The following is a 14,610-nucleotide window of genomic DNA, read 5'->3' as shown; positions in this document are numbered from 1 at the left end:
ATTGCAGTTTTTGTAATAACAAATACGTTTGCACCAACCTAATAGAATTTAGAATGACAAACAATGGAGACTCAGAAAGGTGGGGGAAATGGGAAGGAGTGAATGATGGGAAATTCCTAAATGGGTATAATGTACATTATTCCACTGATGGATACTCTGAAAGCCCTGACTTCACCACTACACAATATATCCATGTAATAAAATCACAGTTGTACCACCATAGATTTATATAAATTAAAGAAAAATCTTAATGTATGCTTTTTTCCTTATACCATCCTTGAGTATTTAAAAATAGCCTTTCTCTTCATTATTAAATGAGGATGATTTACAATCACTATGTGTCTTGTTTTGGCCATGAGAGGTGAATTGATTACTTTTCTTGGAAAGAAATTTTATCCATAAAACTTACGGTTTTCTAGAACTGAATAAGTGTTTGTTTCATCTATTTTTTGAGCACAGAACAGTAAGTCAATCTTTATTTGATGGATTCTTTATCCTTCATGATTGCACACTATTACACTTCAGTTTCAAGTTAGATGCTGACTTAAAATCAAGCTGTTTGCCAGAACTTTATTACTCATTTTTCATTGTTTCCACCTTGTTTCAGAGACTTTCTAACTTTCAGAGCAGAAAGTAAACTTATAAATTATCTATCCACTCACTTGTAATCAAGTTTTCTTTCAATTTTTGATAGTACTTTTTAGCAAGACTAGGACACATAATATAATTTTCAGTGGGTAAAAGTCAAAGGACAATAATATATTTGTGCCTACAATATATATCTTCTTTACAGAGAAACTGAAAATGGTATTGAGAAGTCATTTAACCTTGGACCCTCTAAGATTTAAAATGTGCACCTTCTTTGGCTGCTAATACCTTTTTTTAAGTAGGAAACTTTCATTTGCTGCAATTCTGCAACTCAAAATTATTTGTTTCTCTTTTATTTAATACTCACTGAGTTCAGTACATTTACAACTTTTTTTTTTTTTTTTTTTAATGTGCTTGGCATAACTTCTATTCTTGGCTAGGTCACCAAACTTCTGTAACAATGGATCAGGTCTTTAAGTCCTTTTAAACTGAAGTAAAAATAGTTTATTGATATTCATGCTTTGTCACCAATGAATTGCTTTTTATTTTAGGGGAGAAATAAATTTTCTAGTTGATCTATTGTAAGATGGGCCAGCTCATCCATATTTGGGCAGGAAGTATACTTGAACTTCATTTTAAAAAACTGAGAATTAAAGAGTGATATCATATCTCCATGAGAACTTCTTACACTGGTACATGAGAAAGTCAATCTAACCAAACAAATATTAAGGTATACCTCATATATACTGGATGATGGCTATACATGTATTTATTCTGATGTGTCTACAGGAGATGTCAAATAGAGATTGCTCTCTGTGGACTCTGGTTTCACTCTAACTCATAGCCTCTAGCAAAGCCTACCCCCTCGCTTGGAATAGAACCTGGGAAAGAAGTAGGCACTTCTCTGCTACAGAAGAAGTTGTAAAGTTGATCATGAATGTTCAGAAATTCCTGTCTCCATTACCAAAGAGAAATGGAGTTTTAGGTAAAAACTCCAAGGCTCAGGTAGTTTCAGATTGAGGTCCCATCAGAATTTTGACATGAAACTGTTGTATTTTTATTATCTGGTGAAGGAGAACACCACTTTTCTGAGAAATGTTCCCTCAACAGAAGAAATCTACTTTTACAAAATGTAGCCCACCTATCTCTGAACACACACAGTTAGTGGTAGCAGAGGTTCTGTAGCTGTGGAAGAGAAGCTAGTGCTTAGAAGAAAGGCACCTAGTATAGATACAAAGTTTGCAAAAATCCAAAATGCCCACAAAACACGTGCCAGTCAATTTTTAGTGTGAAGAATTAGATTTATATAATTTATTATAATTGGCACAATTTACCAATTCCTTTTCATGTATTTTATTATAAGCAAATAACTCACAAGCATTTGAAAATTTTGACCTGTATGATTATTAATGTCCTCCACCTGCACAGTCCAATGCTCACCACTAGTCATATGTGGCTGAGCATGTATATCGTGGCAAGTGTGAATGAAGGACTAAAATTGTATTTTTAAATTTTTAATTAATTAAATATAAATATAATATTTCATTTAGCTATTGGAAGAATTTTAAACATGTTAGCAACAATTTGTGTATGTGGTCTCCTTTTTCAAATGTAAATTTTATGAAATTTAAATATAAGCAAAGTATTTCTGATGACAATTTAGCATGTAGATTTAAATGTTTATTAATGTAAAATACATACCAGTTTATAAATATTTAGAATAAAACAAAAATGTAGTAAATATTATTAATGTTTTTATACTGTTAAACATTTAAATGAGAATACTTTTGACATTGGATTAAATAAAATATACTATTAAAATTAATCCAAACAATTTCTTTTTATGTTTTTTAGTGTAGCTACTAGAAATTTTAAAATTAAACATGTGGTTTACATTACATTTCTAATAAACAGAGCAGCCTTAGACAATAATAAATCATGTACTGTGTCAAATGGTAGAGTTCCAGATTTAAACATTTTATGTTGGTTCAAAATTATAATATCACTTTCAACCAGTCAGTTAGATCACTTATACCAAAGCAAACTGGTGGTTCAATTTTTAAAATTATTGTAATTGCTTATGAAGCATTTTAGGAAGCTTATGTATTTTCAAATAAACATTTGGGGGACATAGTTACGCTCTCATCTTTTCCCATGGCTCATTTTGTTGGCTTACACAGATGTAATTCTACGAGCTCTACAGCACAAATCTATTTTGTAACATCTCCCATTTCACCATGGAAGACATACTTAACCACTGAAATCCTTCTGTAATTATATTATCAGGTAACCTATGTCATTAGTTCCTTTGCCTATAGAAAGATAGAAACCTCCTGATTTGAGACATCCTAAGGATATTCTGCCAAGGAAATGTCATATGAACATACTATTTTCCACAAAGAAAGATGGAAAGTTGCTCAAATGTTATTTTCAAACTACTCATTACCCTTAAATTAGTTTATAGTGGGTAAAAATAAATAGCAATAATTTTAAAAATAAGATACTCTTCCCATATTAAAGCTATGACTTAGGTTGAGTTTAAGAATTGAATTAAAGCATAGCAATAGCTCCAAATACAATGTTGCCAGATGCTGACTTTGAGAAATGGTCTAACAAAATATCTGAGCTCTCCTCCAGATGATTTAGTAGGATCCACTTAAAAAAAGTTCATGTCCTAATTAATTGCTCCTTAGTTGGGCAAGACACAAGGTGGTGCAGAAAGAGATGATGTATTGCTTATGCTCCACTTTTAATGTATATGAATAGATGAACAGATGCCAGGAAAAAGTATATTTATGCATCATGATAATTTGTTTTTTTAAAAGGTCTAGAAAATTAATCAAGCATTTTTGCAAAATTTTCAAAAAAGAAAACTTAGTCAAAGGCAAGTACAAAAAGAAATTGATATATTTCAAGCAAGTAAAAACTAATTCAAAATTTATAAGAATAGGTACAGATTGAACAACATAAAACATATGAGAGACTCTCACTCAGTAGATCCCTATGAAACCACACCAATGTTTTCTAAACTACTTAAGTAGGTGATTCAAGAAAACTGCTTACTGGCACAGATTTTAAAAGAACAATATTTGTTTTGCTGTTGTTTTAAAAACTGATGCTTATACAAATTTCATTTACTCTTCTAGTCATTCATTTATTTCTACTCCTTTCCCTTAAATCTCTATATTGGGAGTCACCAAACTTTTTTTTTTTTTTTTTTTGAGACAGTGTCTTGCCCTGTCACCCAGGCTGGAGGGCAGTGGCGCAATCCCGGCTCACTGCAACCTCTGCCTCCCAGGTTCAAGTGATTCCCCTGCCTCAGCCTTCCTCAAGCTTTTTAAAATAATAAACATTTTAGGTTTGAGGTTCTTATTGTCTCTGTTAATATTACTCCTCTGCCATCATAGCACAAATGCAACCAGTGATAATACATGAAAGAATGGGCTTGGCTGTGTCCCAATAAAACTTTATTTACAAAATGGACTATGAGAGATGTTCAGACCCTAGAGCCATAGTTGGCTCACCCCAATCTATATTTTGAACAACTGATCTTGTCAATTTAATTTTTATTATAATATTTTCTTGAATATTCTCCTGAGGTAGATGAGTACAGTGTACATTTTTAGTTTTGCCTGCTTGACTTCCGTTCCTTTTCTTCTGTTAATAGATGTACCTTGGGGAATCCTGCTTTCAACTTTTATCCATTTTAAATAGCTATTGGAGTTAACTCAGGGATGACAAGATGACAAGCAACCAGGACTTCAGAACCAGTAATGCTAACTGTAGGATTTTTGTGAAACTCTTCGGAGAAAAAGTTCATCCTCTTTCTACTAGGAACTAATAAGATGTATGTCTGGAGCCACCAATAATCATCATATTTCTGTATCAGGACAGCCTGTATGAGAATGAATCCAACACAGAACCAAGGGATGGAGTGAGACTCAGTCCTGATGGCATATTACTTAAGCTCCTGGATCCACCTGTGTTTGAAGTCAGAATGATTTCAATTGCATAAAAGAATGCAGTCCCTTTTTGTTTGAATTAGTTTAAGTCTTTTTCTGCCTCTTGCATGCAGCAAGTACTAAAAAAAATTGAGAAATTATCATAGTACCTTAAGCCTTCTAAGTCCTAGCTGTGGGATTCAAACTTCCCAGGTAAGCCTTGACTTCTTCATCTATATATTTAGGAGGCCAGAGATAGTAACATAGTATCCTTTTGCCCACATGTTCTGTCCCAGGCAGAGTTAATTATATGAATAAAAGGAAAACAGTAAAACTGTAAAGCTATTCGCATCTCAACAAATACCATGCTCTGTTTGTATGTGTTTTTCCATTGGAAAAGTTACTCATCTCACACTGCTCTAAATAATTTCAAACCTTGTATCATGAAACAGAAGACAAAAACTGAATATGTATAAGTGGGAAGAAACACTATGTTCCATTTGAGAATATCTAATTGACATTTCCAGTAAAATTTGCTTTTAATTTTATTATAATGCTTTGTGCCCACATCATTATAGTAACAAAACTCAGCTAACTTTGCTATTGATCTTCTTAACATAAATATACATAACTATATTTTCCCTTTTCCCTGATAATCTCAGATACAGACTATTAGTTTCTAAAGACAGGTCAGGATGAAGACTAATTCCGGAGAAAAATTCTAATCATATTAAAGTCTGAAATCTAATAGGAGTAATTCTTGCATTCGATTTCATATATTATGCCAGTCTATCTTATAACAACCATTATATTCATCTTCTTTCCCAACATTAAGCTGTATTTTCCTTGAACGTAGAGAGGTATATCACTAGTTTTTGCCCTTGCAGGAACTATCACAGTTTCTATCATGTAGAAAGGAGACAGCATCTGTTTAATTGAAATATTTTTATGAGATTCATTAATTTTTTGTTGTTGTTGTTGTTGTTTTTTTTTTTTTTTTTTTTTTTGCTTGCATCCATATTATAAAGACTTGGAAGGCAGGCACTAACCGTTTTAAATGAATGAGACAAACTCCTTCCTTATCTCCTGCCAGTATGCTGCTGTTTCATTCAGTTTCCCCAGTAATAGACCAGAGATGGTCTAGATTCAATTCCGGGTACTGAAGCAATGGTGAAGCAGAGGAAAATGTAAAAAAAGCAATGGTGAGGGAGAAAAGTGGTCCATGAAAGGAAACATAGCCAGTAGAGAATAATTATTAAGCTAATGCAGAGGGTGACTTGAGCTTAATTCCACTGAGCCAAACTTTGGAAAAGGTGGTAAATACATTTCAGAGAATTTTATCACCTGGAGCATGGAAGCTAGAGTATTTATACACCAAATCCCTGCAGTCATTGCTTGAGGGCTGATCCATAGGGAGGTAATTCCCTCTTATTTCCACTCTCCTTGTTCCAGGAAAAGGCTTTAAGTATATAAACGGTATGGAAGCTGGGCATCAGCCTGGGCACCCCAAAATCTTGGGCCTGGGGGATACAGGTGGTGCACTAACAGAGCCTGCTGTACCCATCTTACCTCTCTTTTTTCCACCTGTGCTGTACAATATTCTAAAAAATAATTATTAAAAAATCTTACTAAGCTTCCTTATTCAAAAACCTTCAATGAGTCTCACTTTGGTTTTATGAAATCTAAAATCTTCCCTTGATTATCATTTTTTGTCTTCTATCCTTCTCTGTGGCAAAAAAACAAACAATACACCTATTCAAAAATAAATAACTGAATTTCAGGTGCATGTTTATTTGGATTAAAGATGCATACTCTGAAACATATTAATGACTTTCCAATGTGTTACGTTTCTCTCTTTGGCCATGGTACCCAGAGAATTAACCAATACACAGAAGGTCTTCAATTTCTACTGAAGGCAAAATATATATTTAAAGTACCCTCAAAACTTGTACAAGATTCATACATCTAATATTTGTTTAGCAATGTTACACTTGAAACCTCTTTCATGCTTTGTTAAATAAAAATCACATTTAATTACCTCTTAGATTATGGACATAAAGAAGTTTATTCAATCATTGTTTTAATAAACATAATTCCTACTTAAGATACCAAACAGCTCTAGTCCATAATCCTAACGAACCTTGCTAATAATAGCCTGACATTTTAACTATATTATAGCCCCCTTTTCTCTTCTCTTTACTATATAATGTAACATTCTTTTTAAGAGCTGAATAATATTCTTAACTTCTACTGCCAAATTTAAAAACATGTCTTGCTACAAGTATTTATCAAGAATAACAGCTTTCTTCCCCAAGCACGTTTCTTGAGGCAACAGTACATCAGATTTTTCTGCAGGTTTGTATTGTAGAAACTTCATGGTCTAGAGGAGTCTAATTGACAACAGCCCTTCCATGTGTGTTCTCTGGCCCTGCTTGACCTGCAGCAGCTTGTTTCTCCTTCCAAGAGTTAAAGGTTATGGTGGATTGTAATGAATTGAACTCGTATTAATAGATCAACCAGTTATCCCTCCAATATAACAGTAGTAATCCACTTAACCATCTGCTGACTCAAGAAGGACACGATTCATTACTGAAGAAAATAACTAATGTGCTGTGAGTTACATTTTAAAATACATTTTTGATGACAAACATAATTGAGAGTCATTTTGAAAAATGAAAACAAACATTTCTTTAAATATGAATTCCATTTTAAATGGAATTATGTTCACATATTTCCAGTCATCTTTCTATGACTATACATAAATACAATAATATTACACACCATGTTGTTATATGATCTAATTTTTTCTCTTCATACACCAGCAACACTCTTCCATGTCAGTAAATACAGCTCACATCATTTCAATGACTGCATATTATTTCATAGTATAGGTACACCTTATTCATTTAAATGTTCACTTTTGATTTTTATATTACATGCAATATTATAGATTTGCAAAGGTACAAATATCTAGCAAATATTTTGATTGACTTAAAAATAGATAGGTAATTTACTATGGGCCAGGAACTGTTCCAAAAACCTTATCAATATTAATTTGCTTAATCCTTATAACAGCTCTATGAGGTAGATACTATTCTTTATTTATTTCTACAAATGAAGAAACTGAGTTACAGAGAGGCTAGGTAAGTAATTCAAAGTCACACATGTAGTATATGAAAGATCTTGTTGTCTAACCCAGGCATCCTTACCCCGAGATTTGTGTTCTTACCCACTGTAGTAAGTTAGCTTAATGTATTTATGTCTCAATGTTATGTTTTACACTTAGTTATTACATTAAATTCCTCAAATTCTTATGCCTGCTATCAACCATTCCATCAGAACATTTGAACCAATTTACAATGTCTCCAGCAATCCATGCCCAGAATAATGTTAATTTTCATTATGAAACTTTTATTTCTTGACTTACTGACTGGTGGCAGAGGCTACTTCATACAATTTTAATTTCTACTTATTTCCTTCCTAGTGAGGTTGAGTTGTCTTTGATATATCTAGTAGTCACTTTAGATGGGTATGCTGTTGACGTAAATGAGCACCTGTAGTATGGTTTTATATTCACTTAAAAGATTTAGTACCAATCATGCATATAACTGTACTTAAACTTCTAAATCTTGCATATAGCTAAACTATAGGAAAATCATTTATTTGATAATCCACAGAGATGAATAAAGTTTAGTCCTAAAATAACATAAAGAATACTATTAAATTACAGCATGCTATTACCTAGCTGTTTAAAACACAGTGATCCTTATATTATGCATATTTTAAATCTGCAAACAAAAATATTCCATGGACATATGTTTTCTTTCTTTCTTTTTTTTTTTTTTTTTTGTAGACAGAGTCTCGCTCTATCATCCAGGCTGGAGTGCAATGGTGTGATCTCGGCTCACTGTAACCTCCGCCTCCTGGCTTCAAGTGATTCTCCTGCCTCGGCCTCCTGAGTAGCTGGGATTACAGGCACGCGCTACCAGTCCCGGCTAATTTTTGTATTTTTAGTAGAGACGGGGTTTCACCAAGTTGGTCAGGCTGGTCTCGAACTCCTGACCTCGTGATTCACCCGCCTCGGCCTCTCAAAGTGCTGGGATTACAGGCATGAGCCACCGCGCCTGGCCTTGTTTTCTACTTCTAATTCGAGTATTCACCCTGTTCCCTCATACTCTAGCCCAGCACTGTTCAATATAAATATAAAGTGAGGACGGGCTCAGTGGCTCACTCCTGTAATCCCAGCACTTTGGGAGGCTGAGGCAGGTGGATCACAAGGTCAGCAGATTGAGACAATCCCGGCTAACACAGTGAAACCCGGTGTCTATTAAAAATACAAAAAAAAATTAGCTGGGCGTGGTGGTGGATGCCTGTAGTCCCAGCTACTTGAGAGGCTGAGTCAGGAGAATGGTGTGAACCCGGGAGGTGGAGCTTGCAGTGAGCAGAGATCGCGCCACTGCTCTCCAGTCTGGGTGACAGAGCAGAGCGAGACTCTGTCTCAAAAAAAAAAAAAAAAAAAGAAATATAAAGTGAACTGTGTAGGCAATTTTAAATTTTCTAGTAGCCACATTGAAAACAGGAAAAGTGACATGTAAAGTTAGTTTTAATAAAATAATTTACTTATCATTTAAACATATAATCAATATAATTAAGTTATTTAAAGAAACATTTAACATACAACCAATATGCAAATTAATGATATAGTTTTATTCTTTGGTACTGAGTCTTTGGGATCCAGTGTGTATTTTACACTCACGACACATATTTATTTGGACTAGCCACATTTTAAGTAATTAATAGCCATGTATGGTCAATCACTATTGCATAGGACAGCACTGCTCTAGTCCTTCTCAGCACCAGCATCCATCCCCCATTATTTTCCTTTAAACTAGTTTTTTAGGGTATTAAAAAGATGTCTATTTGTCAGCACGGAGAGATGTTTCCAGGAAACTGTATGCTCTTATTAGTGCTGTTTGCACATTTTTATCTAATTTGACTCTTAGCAGGATTTTGAGATAATAAATTTATAGCATCATTCTTCTTGCAGTATTATCTGCTCCGAAATCTATCTACAAGCTTAGGCATTCTTTTAAGACCTCTCACTGACAAACACTAAGTAATGGCCCTGGGTACGTCACTAACCAGCTGTGTATACTTGAGCAACCCAAGCTGTCTGTTTTCATCTATGTAGGAAATACATAGTTTAAGCAAAATAATGAATTGGGCTTTAGTTCCTAAGATCCTTTCAGGGATCATTGCTGATGATAAGCTAGGTGGCCCTGAGAAAGTCACTAAAGTTCTCATTTTCCTCATCTATCGGAAGGAGATGATACTAACCTATCAGAGGTGATGTTAGAACAAAAGTATATATGTTTACTTACTATTGAACACTCGGTTGCATTTATCATTTATCAATTATTGCATGCAAATTTCTTCATCTGCAAAGTGAGTATTGGATCTGAAATAGAATGTTCTCTAAGATTCTTTCCAATTAAAACATTAAATAATTTAGTAAAATTTATAGCAACAATAGCATGTGGATGATAGAAGTGAATCTAAAAAAAAAAAAAAACTGAAAAGCTTCTGCATAGCAAAAGAAATAATCAACCCAGTAAACAACAACCTACAGAATGAGAGAAAATATTTGCAATCTATGTATCTAAAAGAAGGCTGCCATCCAGAATTATAAGGAATGCAAACAGAGCTCAACAAGAAAAAGAAAAGCCCTTAAAAAGTGGGCAAAGGACATGAACAGACATATCTAAAAAGAAAACATACAAGCAGGTGACAAATACATGAAAAAAATGCTCAATATCACTAATCATCAGAGAAATTCAAATTAAAACCATAATGAGATAACATCTTACACCAATCAGAATGACTTCTATTAAAAAATAAAAAAATAAAAAAAAAAAACAGATGTTGGCGAGATTGCAGAGAAAGGGGAATTCTTATACATTGGTGAAATGTAAATTAGTACAACCTTTATGGAAGACACTGGAGATTTCTTAAAAAGTCAAAGATAGAACTACCACTTGATCCAGCAATCTCATTACTGGGTATCTACTCAAAGGAAAATAAATCATTTTACCAGAAAAACATCTGCCCTGTTATGTTCATCACAACACTGTTCACAACAGCAAAATCATGGAATCAACCTAAGTGTCTGTCAAAGGATGGTTAGATTCAGAATGTGGTGTGCATAGGTTACTTACACACACACACACACACAACCCCATGGGATTCTATGCAGCCATACAAAATGAAATCATGTCTTTGCAGCAACATGGATGGAGCCTGGAGCTATTATCTTTAGTGAAATGACTCACAAACCAAAAATCAAAACCACATGTTCTCACTTGGGAGCTAAACATGGGTACACGTGGACATACAGGGTAGAATAATAGATATTAGAGATTCCAGATGATGGGAGGGTAGAATGAGAGTGATAGAAGAAATACCATCCATTGGGTGCAATGAACATTATTCAAGTGATGGGTACACTAAAAGCCCAGATTTCACCACTACACTGTATATCCATGTAACACAACTGCACTTATAACCCTAAATCCATAAACATTAAAAATGTGATTTCAAAAAAAGAAATACAATGTGTTACAATGGCCCACAAAAAATAATAACAATGAAATAAATAAAATTTTAACAATTCCTCTCTCACTTCTCACTATAGAAGATGGCATGTTAGTTTTGTTTCCTTGATGGGTTGCCCAAACCCTTGATGCTGTTCACCAAACAGCATACGCTTTGGGGCAGGAAAAGTAAGTTTTTGTATCAGGCAGACTTTGAGTAGGGTACTTCTTAGAGGTAATAGTCAGGGATGATAGTCAACATATTTAACAACTTTTAAATTACAGGCATCAATCAATGTGAATAGCTGCTACACCCAACCAAAATTATAAGCACCTACTAATGTGAATTATGTTAAATTATGGGCACCAACCAACATGAATCATGTTAAATTATGGGCACCAACAAATGTGAATAGCTGCTGCGACCAATCAAAAGGGAAGGAAGTTCCATGTGAACCAGTTCCATGTGACACACTTTTGTGTCACCATGAGTATCAGCACTGGCAGAAAGGCAGGTAGTAGGGCAAAGCTTGAGCTCTGAAGATTTATTTCATGAGTAACATCAAGTCCATAACTTAAACTCACAAACTTGTGACATTCTCATCTGTAAATGGGGTATGTTTGCAAGAGAGATATTATCCAAAGATAACTAATTCTAAGATAAAGAAATTTTAAACAATAAATCTACCAAAGATATCTATGGTAAAAATAAGTTTGATTGGAACTTCTCTTGAACGAAAAACTGAAAGCAAGTTTATTTCAGCTAATACTTATGAAAATTAAAATTACCTTAGTATTCAGAACAAGGAATAAAAATTTTATTGCTTGAAGTGGAAGAAATTTGGGTTATTTTGCCTGCCAAAAATGTACAATAACATATTTTCCACATCAGTGATGAGTCTGACAGCACATACCTACAGGTCATTTTGAAAAACCATATTGCAGATTTTCATCAGTTATCCCAAGGACTGCTCTTAATTCCTTGCCATTTTTATCATTGTCATTTGAATTCCTATTGTTGTGGGTTAACATTATATTTATTTTGTATTTTTCAAAATTTACTATATCTGACCATTGGTTAGAAAAATCAACAATACACAGGTTCAAGCTACTGTGTTAAACAGAGAGTGCTGTTTAAATGAAAACTAACTTTATTAGTCCTCTCTTCACTAGTTACCATTTCAATCCTTTTAAAAGGTTTTGCCTCCATGAGAAACTTCATAACTCTAGGCATGTGGAAAACAAATACTTATGTAATAAGAACCTTGTAGATAAATCACTTGTGAACCTAGTGAGGACCAAATAAAATAATATTGATTAGAATTAGAACACAGTATGAGTGTAATAAAAGCCACATGCTGGTAATCTTTCATTTGATTTCACTGGGTAGATACCAGTTTTTGAATACCAAGAGTGCACAGTAACACTAGGAAGAAAGTCATGTGAGTGCCTCTTCTCTTGCCTTCTCTATGGTGACAATGTCTCTAACTGCCAGTGATTCAGCTAAAAATAATTTTTAATACCTCACCATTTGACCATAGTTAAATAGCTATCATATGCAAAGGCATTTTACGGCCAGGCACAGTGGCTCACGCCTATAATCCCAGCACTTTGGGAAGCCGAGGCAGGCAGATCACTTGAAGTCAGGAGTTCAAGACCAGACTGGCCAAGATAGCAAAACTCCATCTCTACTAAAAATACAAAAATTAGCTGGGTATGATGGTGCATGCCTATAATCTCAGCTACTCGGGAGGCTGAGGCAGGAGAATTGCTTGAACCTGGGAGGCAGAGGTTGCACTGAGCTGAGATCATGCTAGTGCACTACAACCTGAGCAACAGAGTGAGACTCCATCTCAAAAAAAAAAAAAAGGCATTAAAAAAATTAACTTTATAATTGTTTGTAGCTTACACGTGTTACAATTCCTCAAATACGTTTAACTGACATATATTCAAGATCTATGTAGTATAAAATTCCATTTGACATCTTACACAATTTCTATACCTTAACAATTTTCATTTCCTTATAAGCATTTCCTTATAAGAACTACTTTACTACCTCCAGTTTATGTTTGCTTCATATTTTTTAAGCATCTCATTAAAAATCACCTATCATTTTTTCCTTCATTTCACCCTTGGTGAATCTGACGATTATGTGTCTTGGGGTTGCTCTTCTCGAGGAGTATCTTTGTGGTATTCTCTGTATTTCCTGAATTTGAATGTTGGCCTCTCTTGCTAGGCTGGGGAAGAGCTCCTGGATAATATCCTGAAAAGTGTTTTCCAACTTGATTCCATTCTCCCTGTCATTTTCAGGTACATCAATTAAACTTGGTTTGGTCTTTTCATATAGTCCCATATTTCTTTGAGGCTTTGTTTGTTCCTTTTCATTCCTTTTTCTCTAATCTTGTCTTCATGTTTTATTTCATTAAGTTGATCTTCAATCTCTGATATCCTTTCTTCCACTTGATCGATTTGGTTATTGAAACGTACGTATGCTTCACGAACTTCTCGTGCTGTGTTTTTTAGCTCCATCAGGTCATTTATGTTCTTCTCTAAACTGGTTATTCTAGTTAGCAATTCCTCTAACCTTTATTCAAGGTTCTTAGCTTCCTTGCATTGGGTTACAATATGCTCCTTTAGCTTGGAGGAGTTTGTTATTACCCACCTTCTGAAGCCTACTTCTGACAATTTGTCAAACTAATTCTCCATCCAGATTGTTGGTTTTCCTTCTAACAATCAGGCCCCTCTGCTGCAGGTCTGCTGGAGTTTGTTGGAGGTCCACTCCAAACCCTGTTTGCCTAGGTATCACCAGCAGAGGCTGCAGAACAGTAAATATTGCTGTCTGTTCCTTTCTCTGGAAGCTTTGTCCCAGAGGGGCACCTGCCAGATGCCAGCCGGAGCTCTCCTGTATGAGGTGTCTGTCAACCCCTGCCAGGAGGTGTTTCCCAGTCAGGAGGCACAGGGGTCAGGGACCCACTTGAGGAGGCAGTCTGTTTCTTAGCAGAGCTGGAGCACTGGGCTGGGAGATCTGCTGCTCTCTTCAGAGTCAGCAGGCAGGAACGTTTAAGTCTGCTAAAGCTGTGCCCGCAGCCGCCCCTTCCCCTGGGTGCTCTGTCCCAGGGAGATGGAAGTTTTCTCTATAAGCCCCTGACTTGGACTGTTGCCTTTCATTCTATTAAAGTGAATACTATGAATATATGGATCTCTATTTTTAAAAACCTTCCAAGTCAGAGCAGATGGCCCATCTATCTCTAGCAATATTAAACATAATGGTATTTTAGTACTATGAAATTATATGGGCACCTTTTAAGTTTCATTTTTAACAAAGTTGCAAGAGTGTTGGGAAGTGTAGCTTCACATTAAAAAACAGCAAAAGAAACAAACCTTTGAGAGGAAATCATGATTCAGTTCACCATCACTATTATGTCTTTTAAATGAACTGATAAACATATGCTTAAATACATTGCTGTCTAATTTAGTTGCTCTTTCAGACA

At 34.8% G+C, this 14,610-nt stretch overlaps 1 protein-coding gene across 2 annotated transcripts in view; it reads right to left on the bottom strand.

Moving 5' to 3' along the window:
* The window catches only part of EDIL3 (EGF like repeats and discoidin domains 3), a 459,624-nt gene that overhangs the window by 415,999 nt on the left and 29,015 nt on the right, over window positions 1-14,610 (bottom strand). The window lies entirely within an intron of this gene.

This window comes from Trachypithecus francoisi, unplaced genomic scaffold (assembly GCF_009764315.1).
Source record: "Trachypithecus francoisi isolate TF-2019V2 unplaced genomic scaffold, Tfra_2.0 Lachesis_group2, whole genome shotgun sequence".
NCBI lineage: Eukaryota > Metazoa > Chordata > Mammalia > Primates > Cercopithecidae > Trachypithecus > Trachypithecus francoisi.
This window is presented reverse-complemented; position numbering and strand designations above follow the sequence as displayed.